Below are 21,434 nucleotides of genomic sequence, written 5' to 3'. Positions count from 1 at the left end.
CACCAATTTAAAGAGAAACCGCCACACGGTTGCCTGGGGGTGTTTCGGAGCGCGGTGCTCAGTGCTTCCCGATGAGGCCCCAGCCTTGGTTTTCAGACCTGGCTGCTTACGGGAGCCCCAAGCCATTCCAGGCCAGGGCGTTTCCCGAGCGGCCCCGGATCCGTAGCGCGGGGTGACGCTGGGATCGGGGTAGACGAGCGCGGGGAGGGCGCGGTGCGGCCGGAGGTGAGGCCTGGGGGGCGCGTGGGGCCGCGCAGCTGTGGGGACCTAGTCGGCAGCCTCTGCCAAAACCTAGCTCTTGCTTTTCGGACGTTCCCCTCCGTTCGAAGCTGCTCCTGCCACTCCCATTTCGCCTGCAAACCGATGTTGGTTTCTGGAACGTTTGCCTAGAGCAAGGCGTGCGTTTGTCTTACGTAATCCTCCTAGCAGCCTTTGACACAGAGGCTGTTTCTATACACACTGGCGCTCAGAGGGAGCCCCTTGCTCACGCGGTAGAGCCTGGTTGGAATCGGGAGCATCTGTTTCTACTAGACGTTGAGGTTCTCAGATGGCTCTCCAGCCAGCAGCTGGGAGCTCGTCGGAAATGCCACTATGAGGGGTTTATCCCAGACCTTCTGAATGGGAAACTCTGAGGACGGCGATGGGTGGGGCCCAACAAGCTGTGGTGACTAGGCACTAAGGTGATTCCCAGGCACACTGAAGACCCCTCCCTCACATCTTCCCAGGGCAAGGAAAGGGAGGCTTGCCTTTATTGAGTGCTGATTCCATGCTAGGGTCTAGGTTGGGCATTTTGCATAATTCTTTGATGTAATCCTCCCCTCCACTATTTTTTTTTAAAAATATTTTTAAATTATTATTATTATTATTTTTGAGACTGAGTTTCGCTCTTGTTACCCAGGCTGGAGTGCAGTGGCGCGATCTTGGCTCACTGCAACCTCTGTCTGCCAAGTTCAAGCGATTCTTCTGCCTCAGCCTCTCGAGTAGCTGGGACTCCAGGCACCTGCCCGGCTTGTTTTTGTATTTTTAGTAGAGTCGGGGTTTCACCATTTTGGCCAGGATGGTCTCGATCTCCTGACCTCGTGAACCACCCACCTAGGCCTCCCAAAGTGCTGTGATTACAGACGTAAGCCACTGCGCTCTAGCGACCACTCTTTTATAGAAGAGGAAACTGTAGCTCAAACTTTGCATGAGTTTAGAGTGCCAATATTTATGTGAAATGGTGCAAGGTTATATGTACCATTCGCTTGCACGGTTTATGCATAAAATACTTCTGGAAGGATATCAAGGTGTTATCATCATTTGACTTCCAGGGAGTGGAGGAGGTAGGTTGCTAGGGTAACTGAGTTGGGAATTTTTTGTTAAGATTTAGTAACTTAAGACTTGGGACCATATGAATCTATTACTTGCTCCAGGTAAAACTGAACGGTTGAAAAGTACTCTAAGGTTAGACACAGTGGCTCAAACCTGTAATTCCAGTTCTTGGAGAGGCTGAGGTTGGAGGATAGTTTGAGTTCAGGAGTTTGAAACTGACTCTGTCATGATCTAAGAGCTACACTGTCCAGCTCCTGGGCCTGTACATCCTCACGGAGTAAAGACTGACAGGTTTGCCTTGGGAAGTGGAGCTGCAGTGGCACGCTGGAGTCAGCTGCTCACAATGATGATGCACTTTTCTATCCAACTTTGGTTTCAGTGACATCCTATTGGTAGCTTGAAATTGGCCACAGCAGAGGCATTTACACCACAGTCATAGGTAAACACTACAAAGTAAGACTTTTCTCCTTGGGTATGCCTTTTTAAATATTTACCAACACACCACTGCATGTTACAACACAGCAAAAACCCCTCTCAGAGAAGGCCAGGGAATGTACCCAGCTCCTTCCAGGTGGTCCGGTGTTTCACCATCCGTGGACCATGCGAGTCCCTTAGTGGCCTTCGCTGAGATACTTCAACACCCGAGTCTCTTAAACTTTTTGTAGACAAGGGAGAGTCATGAGTTATTCCTGGCTAAGTCAGTCCAATGTTGCACAAGCATTTCCGGGGGTAGAGGGAAAGCAAGAGGGAAACTGGACAGGCTCGGGAGTTATCTAACCCAAGACACTTGAATCCTAAACAAATGGGAACTAAACAGGAGGTGGGAAGGACATAGTCTTTTCTGATGGGAAGTGACTGTGGCTCATTCTATTCCAGGAGTCAAAAACTCTGAAACCTGTGGGGGTGGGGAGGGGCGGGCAGTGTGTTTTTTAGATATGGATGGAGTTATTATAGGAAGGACTCTGTTAAATTCTTTCTCCCTGGCCCCCTGTGGTGACTCATACCTGTAATCCCAGCACTTTGGAAAGCAGAGGCAGGAGGTTTGCTTGAAGTCACAAGTTCAAGACCAGTTTGGGCAATGTAGTGAGACTCCGACTCTAAAAAATAGAAGTAAATCAGTCAGGCATAGTGATGCATGCCTGTGGTCCTAGCTACTTGAGAAGCTTAAAAACCTACCCCCATTTAACCTGATAGATTTAAGGGGTGTGTGGTGGCTGAGTAATGGTCTCCCAATGACATCCCAATACCTGGAACCTGAATGTTCCTTTATCTAGCAAAAACAAAAAACACAGGCCAGGCAAGGTGGCTCATGTTTATAATCCCAGTGAGATGCTGTCTGAAAAAACAAAAACGAAACAAAACAAAAATACCCCATCAAAGAGGGCTTTGCAAGTGATGTTAAGTTAAAGACCTTACTTTTAAACATATTATGTTTTATTTATTTTATTTTATTTTGAGATGGAGTCTTGCTCTGTCGCCCAGGCTGGAGTGCAGTGACACTATCTCAGCTCACGATACCGAGCTTAATTTAAGGATCTTGATGCCAGGCACAGTGGCTTGCGCCTATAATCCCAGCACTTGGGATTGCAGAGGTTGAGGCAGGTGGATCACTTGAAGTCAGGAGCTCGAGACTGGCCTGGCCAACATGGTGAAACCTGGTCTTTACTAAAAATTCAAAAATTAGCCAGATGTGGTGGCACATGCCTGTGATCTCAGCTGCTTGGGAGGCTGAGGCAGGAGAATCGCTTGGGCCCAGAACGCAGAGGATGCAATGAGCTGTGATTGTGCCACTGCACTTTATCTGGGAAACAGATCGAGGCTCCATCTCAAAAAAAAAAAAAAAAAAAAAAAAGGATCTTGAGATGGGGAGATGATTTTGGATGATCAGGGTGGGCCGTAAGTGTTATCACATGTATCTTCATAAGAGGGAGACAGAGGAAGGCTTGACTACACACATGAGAATCTGCCACAGAGGCAGAGATGGGAGTGAAGTATCACCCGTGAAGCAAGAACTCCAAGGACTGCCACCAACACCAGAAGAAAAAGGCGTGGAACAGAGTCTCCTCTCGAGGCTTCAGAAAGGGAATGGCCCTGGCTGGGCACCGTGGCTCACGCTTGTAATCCCAGCACTTTGGGAGGCCAAGGCAGGCAGGTGGCTTTGAGCTCATGAGGTGGAGACCAGCATGGGCAACATGGCAAAACCCCATCTCTACTAAAAATACAAAAAAATTAGTTGGGCGTGGTGATGCATGCCTGTAGTCCCAGCTATTCTGAAGGTGGGAGGATCGCTTGAGCCTGGGAGGCAGAGGTTGCAGTGAGCTGAGATTTCATCATTGCACTCCAGTCTAGACGACAATAGCCAGACTGTCTCCAAAAAAAAGCAAAAAAAAAAAAAAAAAAAAAAAAAAAAAAAAGAAAACCTAGGCAGAAAAGATGGAACAGCTCATTCAACCTCACAGAGCTGGTAAATAGAGAAGCAGGATTTGAACACTGATTGCTAAGTATAGAGATGACCAGGTAACCCCAACTGATAGGATGCTAGGAATAGGAATGTTTTCTGGAAAAGAGATCCTTATAAGGCATTCAGAAGAGCCAATGGAGTTTCTAGGGGAAATGCTGAGAGGGGCATTCCAGGCAGTGAGCTACTGCATGAGAACCGGCAAAAACACATCTGTGGGAGTGCAGCTGGGCGTGGCCTGTTTTTTGCTGTGGCTGGAAGATGGGGGAGAAGGGCCGGAGACAAGGCAGGAAAGGGCAGTGGGGGCCTGTGCCACTAAAACCTGGGGCAGGGATTTCCGTCAGCCAGGGTGCTCCAGGGTCCCCTTCAGCGGCCTGGAAGAAGGAGCCCGGGAACTTTGGAAGCTTGGCCACAGCAATGCAGGGTGATGGTGCCACTGAGCAGGACCTCCATCCTCTTGCATTTATCTCCCTGGCATTCCTGTGGCTTTCATGCCTTGGAGTTAGTTTGCCTGCCAGAAGGGAAGGTCTCGAAGCTGTCTTAAATCCAAGGAACTGGCTGGGTATGGTGGCTCATGCCTGTAATCCCAGCATTTAGGGAGGCCGAGGAGGGTGGATCACGAGGTCAAGAGATCAAGACCATCCTGGCCAACATGTTGAAACTCCACCTCTACTAAAATTACAAATTAGCTGGGCAAGGCAGCTAATTTTTTTTTTTTTTTTTGAGATATAGGCTCACTCTGTCACCCAGGCTGGAGCGCAGTGACGCAATATTGGCTCACTGCAACCTCTGCCTCCTGGGTTCAAGCAGTTCTCCTACCTCAGCCTCCCGAGTAGCAGGGACTACAGGCACGTGCCACCACGCCTGGCTAATTTTTTTTTTTTTTTCTTGAGACGGAGTTTCGCTCTTGTTACCCAGGCTGGAGTGCAATGGCGTGATCTCGGCTCACCGCAACCTCCGCCTCCTGGGTTCAGGCAATTCTCCTGCCTCAGCCTCCTGAGTAGCTGGGATTACAGGCACGCGCCACCATGCCCACCTAGTTTTTGTATTTTTAGTAGAGATGGAGTTTCACCATGTTGACCAGGATGGTCTCAGTCTCTTGACCTTGTGATCCACCTGCCTCGGCCTCCCAAAGTGCTGGGATTACAGGTGTGAGCCACCGCGCCAGGCCAATTTTTTGTATTTTTTTTTAGTACTGACAGGGTTTCACCATGTTGGCCATGCTGGTCTCAATCTCCTGATCTAATGATCTGCCCTCCTCGCTCTCCCAAAGTGCTGGGATTACAGGCATGAGCCACTGTGCCCGGCCAATTTTTGTAATTTTAGTAGAGAGAGGGTTTCACCATGTTGTCTCAAACTCCTGACCTCAAGTGATCGGCCTGCCTTGGCCTCCCAAAGTGTTGAGATTACAGGCCTGAGCCACAGTGCCTAGCTAGATCTTTCACATTCTTTTTTTTTTTTTTTTGAGATGGAGTTTCGCTCTTGTTACCCAGGCTGGAGTGCAATGGCGCGATCTCGGCTCACCGCAACCTCCGCCTCCTGGGCTCAGGCAATTCTCCTGCCTCAGCCTCCTGAGTAGCTGGGATTACAGGCACGTGCCACCATGCCCAGCTAATTTTTTTGTATTTTTAGTAGAGACGGGGTTTCACCATGTTTACCAGGATGGTCTCGATCTCTCGACCTCGTGATCCACCCGCCTCGGCCTCCCAAAGTGCTGGGATTACAGGCTTGAGCCACTGCGCCCAGCCGATCTTTCACATTCTTAAATCCTTTCCCTTCGTGTCCACTGCCCCTACCCTAGCCTGGAGAGCCCGCCTCCTGTCTCCTGGCTCCACTGGTAGTTCTCTAAGTAGTCTTCCTGCATCCACTTGGCTTCCCCTTAGTTAACGCCCCACTGTGACCTTATCAGGTGCAAATATAATCCAGTGTCCACATCGTTCCCCTTGCAGGGCTTAAAAACACTTGTGTGGCTTCCTGCTGCTCTTTGGCTCAAGACCAGTGCTGGGCACCGTGGCCTAGGCAACTTGGTGAGACCTTGTCTCCACAAATGATAATAAAATAGCCTGGTGTGGTGGTGCATACCTGTAGTCCTAACTATTCGGGAGGCTGAATGGGGAGGACTGTTTGAGCCCAGGAGATGGAGGCTACAGTCAGCCAATATTGTGCTACTGCACTCCAGCCTGCAGGACAGAGTGAGACCTTTCTGTTTCTCTCTCTCTCTGAGACAGTGTCTTGCTCCAGTTCCCAGGCTGGAGTGCAGTGGTGCAATCTTGGCTCACTCTGCCTCCCAGGTTCAAGGGATTTCCTGCCTCAACCTCCTGAGTAGCTGGAACAACTGGTGTGCGCCACCTCACACAACTAATTTTTGTGTTTTTAGTGGAGAAGAGGTTTCACCATATTGGCCAGGGTGGTCTCAATCTCTGGATCTTGTGATCCACCCGCCTTGGCCTCCCAAAATGCTGGGATTACAGGGGTGAGCCACAGCGCCCAGCCTCTCTCTCTCTCCCTACTGCCTTTTAAAAAAAAAGACCAAAATTCCCAGCGTGAATCAGGCTCCCGAGGGCATGCAAGGCTTGGCCTCTGCAGGTTCCTCCAGCAGCAGCCCCAACCTGCTCCGGAGCCTTTAGCAAGCTCTTCCTGGGACCCAGTTTCCACCCCTCACCTACCATCTATCTTCCTTGGATCTTGGCTCCTTCATCTTCTCATCTGCTTCTTAGGGACACCTTCCTTTCCCCCCATCAAGCTGCTGCTTGCCTATGCAGTCTTAAAGCACTTACTACGAGGTGGTATCTTACTGGTGTGATTCTATGTCCATTTTCCTACCTACACCCTAAGGGCCGAGTGGACAGGGACTGTATCTTTGTTGGTTGAGCCTAGTATCCTGCCTACTGTAGTGCCTGACACATAGTAGGCATTGAATACATATTTGCTGAATAAAGTTATGAGTAAAATTTGGGTAAGAAATGATAGTCAGATCTAAGAAGGACCAGTCTTTTTTTTTGTAGTCGTTTAGCTTCTTCGTTTTGTTAAAAAGGATATCTTAGTAACTAATTACTTAGTGCCCTTACTGCCATCTAGTGGTGACATATGTTATTATACTTCTGGGTCCGTTCTCAGTGATTGTAAGATCTGTTACTGTACTGGCAGAGAAGGAACTCAGAATATGTAAGATATCTGTTGGGTGTTTGCCTTGTTTCAGGTATTGTGCCAGGAAGTTTATAACACTACCTACTTGTTACACGAGCAAAGGGAGTGTAAGCTGCTTTCCCATGGTCACCAGCTAAGGAGGAGACCTGAATTCAACACCAGGTAACAGTCTTTATTTTCTTTGTCTTTTTCTTTATTTTTATTTTAATTTTTCTTATTTTTTATTTTTTTGAGACAGAGTCTTGCTGTGTCACCAGGCTGGAGTGCAGTGGCACAATCTTGGCTCACTGCAACCTCCGCCTCCTGGGTTCAAGAGATTCTTCCGCCTCAGCCTCCCCAGTAGCTGGGACCACAGGCGCGTGCCACCATACTCAGCTAATTTTTAAAATATTTTTAGTAGAGACTGGGTTTCACCGTGTTGGCCAAGATGGTCTCGATCTCTTGACCTCGTGATTCGCCTGCCTCGGCCTCCCAAAGTGCTGGGATTACAGGCATCAGCCACTGTGCCTGGCCTCTGCCTGGCTTCTTATAGTCGGTTTCTCTTGGTGTATGTTTTAGGCTTTTTGACTTTGTGGACTAGAAAGCTCTGGTCTCCAAGTCCCTGCAAAAAGAGAGAGACAGAGCCTGGCCAGACTGGTCTTGAACTCCTGGGCTCAGGAGGTCCTCCTGCCTCTGCCTCCCAAGGTGTTGGGATTACAGGCATGAGCCACCGTGCCTAGCAGTATGCCTCATGTTTCATCCAGCACGATAAAACAGTGGGCAGTGGGCAGTGTAAGAGACAAAGGCAGGGCGCCTTTCACCCATCAATCTGTGTCTGCTTTCTCTTTGTGTTCCAGAAGACCTAATGAATGTCTACCATGGCCAGTTGAGAGATCTCAGACTGCCACAGGCCTGACTGGTTGTATTTTGGAGATGTCTGTAGCTGGACTGCCTAGGTCTGTGCATGTGTAACCCATGGTGGAGGCCTCTCATTACCCTGCCAGGGTTGGGATACCTGTCTCCTCTCCGTCTGGCCTTCTGGCTGGCTCCCTCTAATCTAGTTTCCAAGTGGAAGCCAGAGCCCGCCTAATAACAAGATAGGAGGTCTGTGTGCTGCATAAATCTTTAGTTGCTCTTGCTTCTTACAGAATAAAATCTGTTCTTTAGCAGGGTATGTGGGGTCTTTATATCTGGCCTCTGTTCACTTCTTCTTTTCTCTGGTTCAGGTTTTTTTGGTTTTTCCACCTCCAGAACTTACTGCCTATAATGTCCTCATGTCATTTCTTAGTCCATTTAATTCCCTTTTGTCTTTTTTAGCCCACAGATAAGTCCTTACACAAATCTCTGTGTGATTGTGACACATACATTTATTGAATGCGTGAATGAATAAAGTATACAGGAAATAGATTTTTTAAAAAATTGTAGTAAAATACATATACAATTGGCCACATTAACAATTATTTATAGGCCGGGCACGGTGGCTCACGCCTGTAATCCCAGCACTTTGGGAGGCCGAGGCGGGTGGATCACGAGGTCAAGAGATCGAGACCATCCTGGTCAACATGGTGAAACCCCGTCTCTACTAAAAATACAAAAAATTAGCTGGGCATGGTGGTGCGTGCCTGTAATCCCAGCTACTCAGGAGGCTGAGGCAGGAGAATTGCCTGAACCCAGGAGGCGGAGGTTGTGGTGAGCCGAGATCGCACCATTGTACTCCAGCCTGGGTAACAAGAGTGAAACTCCGTCTCAAAAAAAAAAAAAAAAAAAAAAAAGAAAAGAACTACCTGAGACTGGATAATTTATAAAGAAGAGAGATTTAATTGACTCACAGATCCACAGATTGTATAGGAGGCATGGCTGGGAAGGTCTCAGGAAACTTACAATCATGGTGGAAGGGTGAAGGGGAAGCAAGCACATCTTCACATGGTAGTAGGAGGGGGAGTGAGTGAAGGGAGAAGTGCTACACACTTTCAAACAACCAGATCTCATGAGAACTCAGTAACTATCACAAGAACAGCAAGGGGGAAATCCACCCCCATGATCCAATCATCTTCCACAGGGTCCCTCTCCCAACGCTGTGAATTATAATTCAACATGAGATTTGGGTGGGGGGACAGAGCCAAATCGTATCACCCCCCTGCCATTCAAAGCTATGAGATTATAAAACGGTCTTTCCTCCTGTCACTCAGATGACTGTAAATTCATGCTGGCACATCCACACCATGACAGACAGGGAATCCTATGTGCTTTGGAGATTTGTGACAAAAATCTTTTCTGTTTCAAATATTCCAAGTTAATAACATGGTAGTATACTCATTATGTTCCTGTTTCCCAAAAGACACTGGTTGGGAATTCTGCTTTATCACCAGTGGAGCTGTGAAGACTGTGGAAGTCACTGGTAGTGGCCAACATTTCTGCAGCTCCTTCTCTGTTACTCCTTATCGTTCTCGACACAAACTCCTCACGAGGCACAATGGTTTTCAGGATCTGATCCCTGCCCCATCTCCATTCTCATTTCTTCATGCTCCCACACCTTCATAGTAATGTTTCCAACCTCCTAATGACTTTTAGTTTTCTGAGCACATTGTAATTTTCCTCATTTTTGGCCTTACATTTTTATTTTCCTCAACTGCTAGGATGTTCTTCCCTGTCCCCAGTGCCTGGTCAACTATTTCTTAGAGCCCAGCTTAGGTGTGAGTCCTTCCTGGGGGCAGGGGGACCTTTCATTGTAGGTCAGAGCAAGTGTCCCTCTAAGGCGTTCAAGACTCCTTGTGTTGGCCATTTCGGCGGCTCCTTCTATCCACTACATTATGATTGCTTGCTTATGTCTGCTGGATTGCAAACTCCTCTGGGCAGTGGTTCTCAAACTCCTCTAGTGAGCATCAGTATCCAGGGGCTTGTTAAAGCCCAGCGTGCTGGGCCCCACTCCAGACCTTGATTCAGTAGGTGTAGGGTGGAGCCTGAGAACTTCATTTCTCAAAAAGTTCCCAGTTGATGCTGATGGTGCTGGTCTGGGGACCACACTAGGAGAATGCTGCTCTAGGGCAAGAATGGGGCTTTCTTTCTTAGTTTCTACATTCCTAGCGTCCAGCCCATCTTGGTACAGAGCTGATAGTCAACAGGTGTTTGTTAGTGTTGAATGAATTGAGTGCAAAAGGGGTTATGTTGGATACTGAATACCCCAGGTGTTCCCATCACATGCAGAAGGAGAATCTGAATAGTTTCAGAGAACTGATGATGAAGATGGTGAGGGAGGTGGTGGTATAATTCTGAGTCGCTGGGATTATAGACATGCGCCACTGCACCCAGCTAATTTTGCATTTTTAGTAGTGATGGGGTTTCTTCATGTTAGTCAGCCTGGTCTTGAACTCCTGACCTCAGATGATCCACCCATCTCAGCCTCCCAGAGTGCTGAGATTACAGGCATGAGTCACAGTGCGTGGACTTTTTTTTGTTTTTTTTTTTTTTTGTTTTTTTGAGACAGTTTCATTCAGGCTGGAGTGCAGTGGCAGGATTAGGCTCACTGCAGCCTTGACCTCCCTGGCTCAAGTGATCCTCCCACCTCAGCCTCCCGAGTAGCTGGGACTACAGGTGCACACCACCACACCTCGCTAATTTTTGTATTTTATGTAGAGACAGCATTTCGGCATGTTGCTCAGGCTAGTTTTGAACCCCTGGGCTCAAGTGATTCTCCTTCCTTGGCCTCCCAAAGTGCTGGGATTACAGGGATGACCCACTGTACCTAGCCTGAGTCTTACTATATTCTCACTCTTTCTTTGTGAGCTGTATCAATCCATTACTGGGAGAGGAGTGTTACAATCTCCCATTATGATGGTGAATCTATCAAGTTCTCCTTGCAACTATGTTAATTTTTACTTGATGAGTAGAACCTTTTATTTTTATTTATTTATTTATTTATTTATTTATTTTGAGATGGAATTTTGCTTGTTACCCAGGCTGGAGTGCAATGGCGCAATCTCGGCTCACCGCAACCTCCGCCTCCTGGGTTCAGGCAATTCTCCTGCCTCAGCCTCCTGAGTAGCTGGGATTACAGGCACGCACCACCATGCCCAGCTAATTTTTTGTATTTTTAGTAGAGATGGGGGTTTCACCATGTTGACCAGGATGGTCTCGATCTCTTGACCTGGTGATCCACCTGCCTCGGCCTCCCAAAGTGCTAGGATTACAGGTGTGAGCCACCGCGCCCGGCCAGAACCTTTTATTATGCTTTTCCTTGTCATTGCTAGTAATTCTCTTGGTCTTACAGCTGTTTTGTCTGATAATGTAGCAATATAAGCTTTCTTTCAGTTAGTATTGGCCTGGTATAATATTCTGTCTTTCTTGACACCCTTGACTTTTCTGTGTGTCTGTGTCTTCCTTCCCTTCCTCCCCAACTCTCTTTCTTTCCTTCTTTTTTTTTTTTAATGAGGTGGTGTCTCACTCTGTTGCCTAGGCTGGAGTATTGTAGTGCAATCTAGGCTCTCTGCAACCTCCGCCTCTCGGGTTCAAGCGATTCTCCTGCCTCAGCCTCCCGAGTAGCTGTGATTACAGGCACATGCCACCACGCCCAGCTAATTTTTGTATTTTTAGTAGAGATGGGGTTTCACCTCGTTGGCAAGTCTGATACCAAACTACTGGCCTCAAGTGATCCGCCAACTTCAGCCTCCCAAAGTGCTGGGATTACAGGGGTGAGCCACCGTGCCCAGCTTTTCTCTCTTTCTTTATCTCTCACTCTCTCTGTGTGGCTTTTCTTTTAAATGGCAGCTATATCTAAGTTACAAAAAAAAAAAAAAAAAAAAAAAAGAGAAAAAAAAAGTCCAGTCTGACAAATCTTTGCCTTTTAATTAGAAAGTTTTTCCCTTTAAGTTTATGGAAACTATTGACTTATTTGGATTTATTTTCTACCACCTTATTCTATTCTATTGTATTTCTTCTGCTTTTTCTGTTTGTTCTCTTCTACCACCACCTAGCTCCTGGACGATTAATGGCTTTGTTTTTCCTCTTCTTCTAGTTTTTATTCCTAAAATAGCTATCCTATGTCTCTATAAGAATCTCTCTTCTTTTGGTGGTTACCTTAGTTATTCTGAGATACATACTAAATAAAATTTAAGATTAATTAATTCTAATAGAGACTGGTAAAACCCCGTCTCTACTAAAAATACAAAAATCAGCTGAGTGTGGTGCTTGACCTTGAAACCAGCTGTTAACTCTTGAGGAGAGCTCTATCTTGGAGCACAGGATTAGATGCGCTTGCCTTGTAGGGAGTGTGTGGTGAAGCAGGGGTTAAAGACTGTATTTGCATTTCTAAAGGACTAAGTGGGAAGTAGGGAACCAGGACAATGAAAAAAGAAGAGATAGAAACTATTTCTTAGAAAAATGAGAGGTACTTGGATACAATCCTCACTCAAATCAGAGGGTAAGGGTTCATATGTGTCACCAGGAGCTTATCACCCACAAGCTGGGTTTTTGGCTGCCAGAACCAAGTCACTTCCTACTGACTTTGGCTGATAGAAGCAGCAGTGGTTGTTCTTTTAACAAAGGCTTGTGGCCATAAGAAAAGCTCAGTCACTTTCCAGACAACCCAAAGAAATACTTGTTCCTGACTCTGAGCAGGTGGCAGAAGGGGAAGACGCTGAGATGTGGTTGTGAGTCCTAACTTCATTGCTGTCCAGTGGGGAGAATCTGAGCAGTCTAAACCTGAGGTTTCTCTAGTGTGAAATGGGGCTAATTATATAAACATGTAAGTTTACAAAGTTTTGACAAACTAGAACTTTTGTTTTATACGCTGGGTTGCAATCAACAACCTGCCAGGTCTGCTCCTGCTACATGTGGTTGGGTGGGGGAAAGAGAATGGAGAAGAAACTGCTCATGTTAGACTGAAATATGTTAGGTCTTCAGCCATCCATTGGCTTTTAAAAAAATTTATTTATTTATTTTTGAGACTGTCTTGCTCTGCTGCCCAGGCTAGAGTGCAGTGTGCAATCTCGGCTTACTGCGGGCTCCACCTCCTGGGTTCAAGTGATTCTCATTCCTCAAACTCCTGAGTAGCTGGGATTACAGGCATATGCTACCACAGCCAGCTAATTTTTTTTTTTTTTTTTTTCGAGCTGGAGTCTTACTGTGTTGCCCAGGCTGGAGTGCAGTAGTGTGATCTCAGCTGAGTGCGAACTCTGCCTCCTGGGTTCAAGCGATTCTCCTGCCTCAGCCTTCTGAGTAAAATAGCAGGCAGGCGTGTGCCACCATGCCCGCCAATTTTTCTATTTTTAGTAGAGATGGCGTTTTGCCATGTTGGCCAGGCTGGTCTCGAACTTCTGACTTCAGGTGATCTACCCACCTCGGCTTCCCAAAGTGCTGGGATTACAAGCATGGGCCACCAAGCCTGGCACATCCAGTGGCTTTTGATGGCTGAAGTGCATGTGGCACCCTCTCTCTGAATTGCATCAGGCTTACAATTCACTAGATTTGCCAGGCTAGATGGTAGGATATGTCAATCTGACTCAATTCACAGCCTCTCTTAACAGTTCCATCGAAATTACATCTAATTGAGGCTCATTCATAAACCTCATTGATGTAAACAACTGCAAATGTGGAGGAGCCCACCACAAAGCTTGATAATTACCTCACGATGAAAACTCCACTGTTGGAGCATCACTGTTGCTATGACAACTGAGAGAAACTGGTTGCCCACGGTTACCCGTGTTACCAGATGTCACTGGTGCTTGAGTATTTGCTTCAAATGAGCCTTAGGAGAATAATGAGGAAAGGCAATTAAGAACTGTATAAATGTATAAATGGGTCTGAATAAGAGAATGTCTTTTTTTTTTTTTCCTTTGGTCTTAAACCCCAATAGATTCAGGAAGTGCCTATTTCATTATAGGACAATTGAATTATATCTTGGAATCAGGGAGTCCTAAAATGACGTATTCTCTAAAAGAGCTTTCTCTTTTTAATATTGTTAACTTTTTAATAAGTACGTGCTTTAAGCCTTAAAAAATGCAAAAGGCAGCCAGGTGTAGTGGCTCATGCCTGTAAACCCAGCGCTTTGGGAGGCTGAGGCAGAAGGATCACTTGAGGCCAGGAGTTCAAGATCAGCCTGAGCAACCTAGTGAGACCCTGCCTCTACAAAACTAAAAATAAAAAAAATTGGCCGGGCGCGGTGGCTCAAGCCTGTAATCCCAGCACTTTGGGAGGCCGAGGCGGGTGGATCACGAGGTCGAGAGATCAAGACCATCCTGGTCAACATGGTGAAACCCCGTCTCTACTAAAAATACAAAAAACTAGCTGGGTGTGGTGGCGCGTGCCTGTAATCCCAGCTACTCAGGAGGCTGAGGCAGGAGAATTGCCTGAACCCAGGAGGCGGAGGTTGCGGTGAGCCAAGATCGCGCCATTGCACTCCAGCCTGGGTAACAAGAGCGAAACTCCGTCTCAAAAAAAAAAAAAAAAAAAAAAAAAAAAATTACTCTCTGCTGCTTCAAGCACCATCTTTGAAGAGTTGTGTGGTGTGAATTGGTTTGCATACATTAGTATGTATATGTATTCACACATTCATATACACGCAGGATACAGTTGGCCTAATTATCACTGGGGGCATAGATAAAACTTATGAAAAACCTTCTCATGCTGAATTGTAATTCTCTTTTACCTGTGAAGTAAAATTTAGATCAATCCCATGTCTCTGTTATTATTTTGAATATCATGGATTGCTTAAAATTTTTTTTTTCCTCGAAATGGAATCTTGCTCTGTCACCCAAGCTGGAGTGCAGTGGCACCATCTTGGCTCACTGCAATCTCTGCCTCTCAGGTTCCAATGTTTCTCCTGCCTCAGCCTCCTGAGTAGTTGGGATTACAGGTGCTTGCCACCACACCCAGCTAATGTTTGTATTTTTTTTAAGTAGAGACGGGGTTTCACCATGTTTGTCAGGCTGGTCTCAAACTGTTGACCTCGAGATCCACCTGCCTCAGCCTCCCAAAGTGCTGGGATTACAGGCTTGAGCCACTGAGTCCAGCTGGATATGCTCTAAATTTAGAGGCAATACTGTTGGAATTATGTGGGTTATAACTCATTTTAGCAAGGCAGCCTGACCAGATCACTTGAATGTTGTATTTCTTAAGACTTTTCTAATATTCTTCTCACAAAAGGTCTATACAATATGAGAGCTGAAAAAATTTTGTATCAAAATCTTTGGAAAATTAGAAGCTTCTCCCTACCTGTTTTGATATTCACTTGAATTATTATTTTCTAAATTTTTTTTTTTGAGTGCAATCGTGTGGTCTCGGCTCACTGCAGCCTCTGCCTCCTGGGTTCAAGCAATTCTCCTGCCTCAGCCTTCCGAGTAGCTGGTATAACAGGCATATGCCACCATGCCTGGCTAATTTTTTAATTTTTATTAGAGACAGGGTTTCACCACATTGGTCAGGGTGGTCTCAAACTACTGACCTCAGGCATTCCACCCACCTCGGCCCCCCCCCGCAAAGTGCTGGGATTACAGGCGCGGCCTGGCCTATTTTCTAAAATTAAGAGCCCTATGATTACCTGTAAATCTTTTCACATAGCATTTAAACATTTGTTTGTATTAATATTATTGATTTACAGCGTATTAATTTTTCTTTACAGGAATGCCATTGATGTGCATGCTTTTATGTTTTCCAGAAAAGGGTATGTTTGGATGAAAGTAAAAAAAGTAAAGTAGGCTGGGTGTGGTGACTCACATCTGTAATTCCAGCACTTCGGGAGGCTGAGGTAGGCGAATCACGAGGTCAGGAGTTTGAGACCATCCTGGCCAACACGGTGAAAACCCATCTCTACTAAAAATAAAAAAATTAGCTGGGTGTGGTGGTGCATGCCTGTAGTCTCAGCTACTCAAGAGGCTGAGGCAGGAGAATTGCTTGAACCTGGGAGATAGGGGTTGCAGTGAGTCGAGATGGCGCCAGTGCACTCCAGCCTGGGCAACAGAGCAGGACTCTGTCTGAAAAATAAATAAATTTAAAAAATGGGGCCGGTGCGGTGGCTCAAGCCTGTAATCCCAGCACTTTGGGAGGCCGAGGCGGGTGGATCACGAGGTCAAGAGATCGAGACCATCCTGGTCAACATGGTGAAACCCCGTCTCTACTAAAAATACAAAAAATTAGCTGGGCATGGTGGTGCATGCCTGTAATCCCAGCTACTCAGGAGGCTGAGGCAGGAGAACTGCCTGAACCCAGGAGGCGGAGGTTGTGGTGAGCCGAGATCGCGCCATTGCACTCCAGCCTGGGTAACAAGAGTGAAACTCCGCCTCAAAAAAAAAAAAACCAAAAAACAAACAACAACAACAACAAAAAATGAAGTAAAATCTTTTACTGTCAAAAAAACCAACCAACCAAACAAACAAAACCTACAAGAGTGTAGTGGCATATGCCTGTATTGCCGCCTACTGGGGAGGCTGATGGAGGAAGATGACTGGAGCCTAACATTTGCGGCTGCAGCGAGCTGTGATCATGTCACTGCACTTCGGCCTGGGTGACCGAGTAAACCTCTGTCCCCACCCTACAAAAAAAAGCAAAGGTATATGGTGAAGTTCTTTTCTCCTCACCCCACCCCAAATATGCCCTCTTCCTTTTTTGCCCCAAAGGTATTTTTTATGCCTATAAAAATCAATACATAACATATTTTCCTCTTCTTTTTGCATAAAGGAACATATAATTTACACAAAATAATATATTACTATTATTTTTTAATTTTTTTTTTTTTTTTTGAGACGGAGTTTCGCTCTTGTTACCCAGGCTGGAGTGCAATGGCGCGATCTCGGCTCACCGCAACCTCCGCCTCCTGGGTTCAGGCAATTCTCCTGCCTCAGCCTCCTGAGTAGCTGAGATTACAGGCACGTGCCACCATGCCCAGCTAATTTTTTGTAATTTTAGTAGAGACGGGGTTTCACCATGTTGACCAGGATGGTCTCGATCTCTCGACCTCGTGATCCACCCGCCTCGGCCTCCCAAAGTGCTGGGATTACAGGCTTGAGCCACCGTGCCCGGCCATTTTTTAATTTTTAATTTTTGTTGAGACTGAGTCTTGCTCTGTTGCCAGGCTGGAGTGCAGTGGCATGATCTCAGCTCACTGCAACCTTTGCCTCCTGGGTTCAAGTGGTTCTTGTGCCTCAGCCTCCCAAGTAGCTGGGATTACAGGCATGTGCCATCACACCCGGCTATTTTTTGTATTTTTTAGTAAAGACGGGGTTTCTTCATGTTGGTCAGGCAGGTCTTGAACCCCTGACCTCAGGTGATCCACCCACCTTAGCTCTCAAAGTGCTGGGATAACAGGCGTGAGCCACTCACTGCGCCTAGCTGCTTCCTAGTATTCTGTAACTTGGATTTATCAAATTTATTCAACCAGTCCCAGCTGATGGACAGTTAGGTTGTTTCCAGAACGTTATAATCGAAAAGAAGGCTGCCATGATTAGCCTTACATTAATGTCATATTGCATGTGTGAGTTGTCTGTAGAATAATTCCTTTCCTTTTTCCTTTCCCTTTTCCTTTCTGAGATGGAATATTGCTGTTGCCCAGGCTGGAGGGCAGTGGCGTGATCTCGGCTCATTGCAACCTCTGTCTTCTGGGTTCAAGCGATTCTCTTGCCTCAGCCTCCCCAGTAGCTGGGACTATAGACACATACCACCATGCCTGGCTAATTTTTGTATTTTTAGTAGAGACGAAGTTTCACCATGTTGGCCAGTATGGTCTCAATCTCTTGAACTCGTGATTCGCCCACCTTGGCCACCCCAAAGTGCTGGGATTACAGGCATGGGCCACCGTGCCCAGCTGTGTGTAGAATAATTTCAAGACATAGAACTTCTGGGTCAAAGGGCTTATAGATTTGTAATTTAAAATTGCCCTCCATAGATTTTGTACTGTTTTTCATTTCCACCAGAAATGTATGTGGATCCATTTCTCCACAGCCTCAGAGTGTTTGTCAAACTTTGAGGTTTTTGCCGATCTGGAAGATGAGGCATGGTATCTGGGTAGAGTTAAAATCTGCATTTTTCTTGTTATGTATTTAATTTCACTGAACAGTCTAGTCATATGCTTTGCTTATTTCTCTACTGGTTGTTGACCTTTTTTCTTAGGGGGAGCTGTTAATATATTAGTAAGGTTAGCTATTTGTGATGTGAATTTCTTTTTCTTCCAATTGTCTGTTACCTTTGACCTTGACAGTATAGCAGAATGGACTGGAGTACAGGTTCTAAAGCCAGGCCCTCTGGTTCAAATTCCATCTGGCTAGTAGGCTATGTGATGTTGGAAATTTACTGTCTATATTTTATCTTCCTTATCTATAGAATGGGTATAATCATAAGCTTTTGGTGAGGATTAAATGAGTAATATATTTGAAGTGTTTGTAAGAGTGCTGCATACAACATAATGGCCTATAATCCCAGCACTTTGGGAGGCCAAAGTGGGAGGATTGCTTGAGGCCAGAAATTTGAGATCAACCTGGGCAACACAGCAAGACATTGGCTCTACTGAAAAAAAAAAAAAAAAAAAAAACAAGAAAAAAAAAAAAAACCAAGAACAAAAATACAGTAAGCCCTGTATTTGACACCAATACCAATTCTTATTTAAATTAATAAGACTTTTGTGATTCCTGGATTTTGTGTCATACTTAGAATGCTTTAAGAAACTTTTCTGGGCCGGGCGCGGTGGCTCACACCTGTAATCCCAGCACTTTGGGAGGCCGAGGCGAGTGGATCACGAGGTCAAGAGATCGAGACCATCCTGGTCAACATGGTGAAACCCCATCTCTACTAAAAATACAAAAAATTAGCTGGGCATGGTGGTGTGTGCCTGTAATCCCAGCTACTCAGGAGGCTGAGGCAGGAGAATTGCCTGAAAAAAAAAAAAAAAAAAAAAAAAAGAAACTTTTCTGGCCGGGCATGGTGGCTCATGCCTGTAATTCCAGCACTTTGGGAGGCTGATGTGGGTGGATTACCTGAGGTCGGGAGTGAGACCATGCTGGCCAGCATGGTGAAACCCTGTCTCTACTAAAAATATAAAAATTAGCTGGGCATGGTGGTGGGGGCCTGTAGTCCCAGCTACTTGGGAGACTGAAGCAGGACAATCGCCTGAACCTGGGAGGTGGTGGTTGCAGTGAGCTCAGATGGCGCCACTGCACTCCAGCCTGGGCAACAGAGCGAGCCTTAGTTTCTGGAAAAAAGAAAAAAGAAAGAAAGAAACTTTTCTTACGCCCTCCTTGGCACTGCCGCTGATTCTTTTCACATACTGAGAAGCAGTGTGCTGAGTGGTTATGGGGGCTAGTTTTTTTTTTTTTTTTTTTAAGTGATTTAAAAATATTTTTGCTTTTACTTTTTTCTTTTCTTTTTCAACTTTTAGTTTAGAATTTAGGATCCACATGAAGGTCTGTTACAAAGGCATATTGTGTGGTGCTACTTTTGCGGTGCGATTGGGCCTGCCATAGTATCCAAAAGGTAGTTTTTCAGCCCTTGCCACCCTCCCTCCTTTCACCCTTTGGTGGACCCCAGTGCCTGTTGTTTCTGCCTTTATGTCCAGGTGTGTTTTACGTTTAGCTCTCATTTATAAGACGTGGTATTGGTTTTACTCTTCCTGTGTTAATTTGCTGAGGATGATGGCCTTCAGCAAGAGGGCTAGTTTTTTTTTTTTTTTTTTGAGATGGAGTCTCAGTCCACTGCCCAGCTCACTGCAACCTACACCTCCCATGTTCAAGTGATTCTCCTTACTCAGCCTCCCGAGTAGCTAGTATTTACAGGCACCCGCCAACACACCTGGCTAATTTTTTTTTGTATTTTTAGTAGAGATGGGGTTTCACTATGTTGGTGAGGCTGGTCTCAAACTCTTGACCTCAGGTAATCCACCTGCCTTGGCCTCCCAAAGTGCTGGGATGACAGGCGTGAGCCACCACACCCAGCTGAGGGCTAGTTCCTGAGTCAGACAGCCTTATTTCTTTTCTTTTCTTTTTTTTTTTTTTGAGAAAGATCAGGTCTTTACTGCAAAATCATTCAAAACTCACACGGCAGTAATTCCTTCAACACATTGCAAAGACTCCTCAGGGCCAGAGCCCCACTCACTATGAACAGTGGTGTATTGCATAAAATAACATTTTAAAAATAGTGTGGGCACTACCTTTTGCGAGGTGGATGGGGAAGAGTCAGCACATCTGAAAGCACTGGCCTCTTCTGGGGAACCAGCCCCCCCAGGGCCTCATCCCTGCTGCCTCTGAGGGCACCTTCAGGAAGAATCTGCATGTCAGGCTCCTGCCCACTCGGGGATGGGGCAATGAGGGCTCTGATCAGGCCGGGCTTGTGTTGGAGCATTATGGCCATGGCGGGTGCATAACCCAGCTCCTGGCTTAGGAGGCGTTGGTATCTGGGCACAGGTGTGTGCCATGACCGGGAGAAGTTGCGTGCAGCCTCCACCTGCTTGCCACCACTGCCTTTGTTCTGCTGCACAGGCATCCAGCTCCAAGGCTGGGTGAGTGACTCAGCAGCTGATCGCCCCCAGGGAGGGGTGGGCGTGGGTTCATCTCTGACAGTGACAGGTGGATCTCCACCTGAGGCCTCATACTCCAAGAGACAGCCTTATTTCAGTAGCAGCTCTGGACACGTACTAGCGAAGTGACCTTGAGCAAATCATTTCACTTCCTTAAATGAGGATTAAAATGACCACTCATTCACAAGGTGGCAGTGGGAATTGGGACTGTGCCTGGCACATAGTGATTGTGAATGAAAAGTAAATGGTGACGATTGCCTCTTTTGTGTGTGTGTGTGTGTGTGCAGAGTATCAGCCACACTTGAGGGCATTTAACTTGTGCTTCTCTGTCTTTCCAGCAGTCTGAGTTCCTGAAGGTCAGGGACTGTGTCTTGTTTTCTATCCCCAGAGAGATCTGCAATGAAGGACCTCAGTAAGTGCTGTTCAGTAGGGAAACAGGTTCAAGGCACTTTAGGGATTATTTAGTTTAGATCATCCTTTGCAGTTCAAAAAGGAGAAAACCAAGGCAAAATGACTTGCCCATGGTCACAGAGTTAGAATGGAAGCTGGGGACTTTTCCATCCAAGGCTCGTTCCATCGCCATGCAAGGCAGAAGCTGGGAAACCCATCACCCTAGATGCCCTGTTCGCCCCAAGCCAGGAAGAGTGGTGTTCAGTGTCTATCATCACAAGCATCTCTTCCAATCACTGTACATCAAGGTGTCTCACTCCAAGTTCTGAAACATCATTCATTTTCCTTATTTGTGGTAGACCCATTAAAACATTAAAAAAAGTATGAATTGAAAGTTGAGGCTGAGCACAGTGGCTCACGCCTGTAATCCCAGCACTTTGGGAGGCCGAGGCGGGTGGATCATGAGGTCAGGAGTTCAAGAGCAGCCTGGCCAATATGGTAAAACCCCATCTCTACTAAAAAAAAAAATACAAAAAAATTAGCTGGATGTGGTGGCGTGCACCTATAGTCCCAGCTGCTCAGGAGGCTGAGGCAGGAGAGTCACTTGAACCTGGGAGGCGGAGGTTGTACTGAGTTGAGATCATGCCACTGCACTCC

At 46.3% G+C, this 21,434-nt stretch overlaps 1 protein-coding gene and 1 long non-coding RNA gene across 3 annotated transcripts in view; one reads left to right on the top strand and one right to left on the bottom strand.

The window, feature by feature from the left end:
* The window catches only part of LOC141584664 (uncharacterized), a 56,502-nt gene that overhangs the window by 446 nt on the left and 34,622 nt on the right, over positions 1-21,434 (top strand). Inside the window, exons 2-3 of one of the 2 annotated variants that reach the window (XR_012517847.1) lie at positions 6,969-7,078; positions 7,753-8,061. This is a non-coding gene — a long non-coding RNA (uncharacterized LOC141584664). Of the gene's footprint in view, positions 1-6,968; positions 7,079-7,752; positions 8,062-21,434 lie in introns of those variants that run through there. The other variant, XR_012517848.1, reaches the window with a different exon arrangement.
* The window catches only part of LOC104649882 (uncharacterized), a 139,543-nt gene that overhangs the window by 83,549 nt on the left and 34,560 nt on the right, over positions 1-21,434 (bottom strand). The window contains exon 2 of the mRNA XM_074400061.1: positions 2,316-2,408. The gene's annotated coding sequence lies outside the window, so the exon portion shown is untranslated. The remainder of the gene's footprint in view (positions 1-2,315; positions 2,409-21,434) is intronic.

This window comes from Saimiri boliviensis, chromosome 5 (genome assembly GCF_048565385.1).
Source record: "Saimiri boliviensis isolate mSaiBol1 chromosome 5, mSaiBol1.pri, whole genome shotgun sequence".
NCBI classification, from domain to species: Eukaryota; Metazoa; Chordata; class Mammalia; order Primates; family Cebidae; genus Saimiri; species Saimiri boliviensis.
Note: the sequence above shows the minus strand (reverse complement) of the source record. Positions and strands in the feature narration are given on the sequence as shown.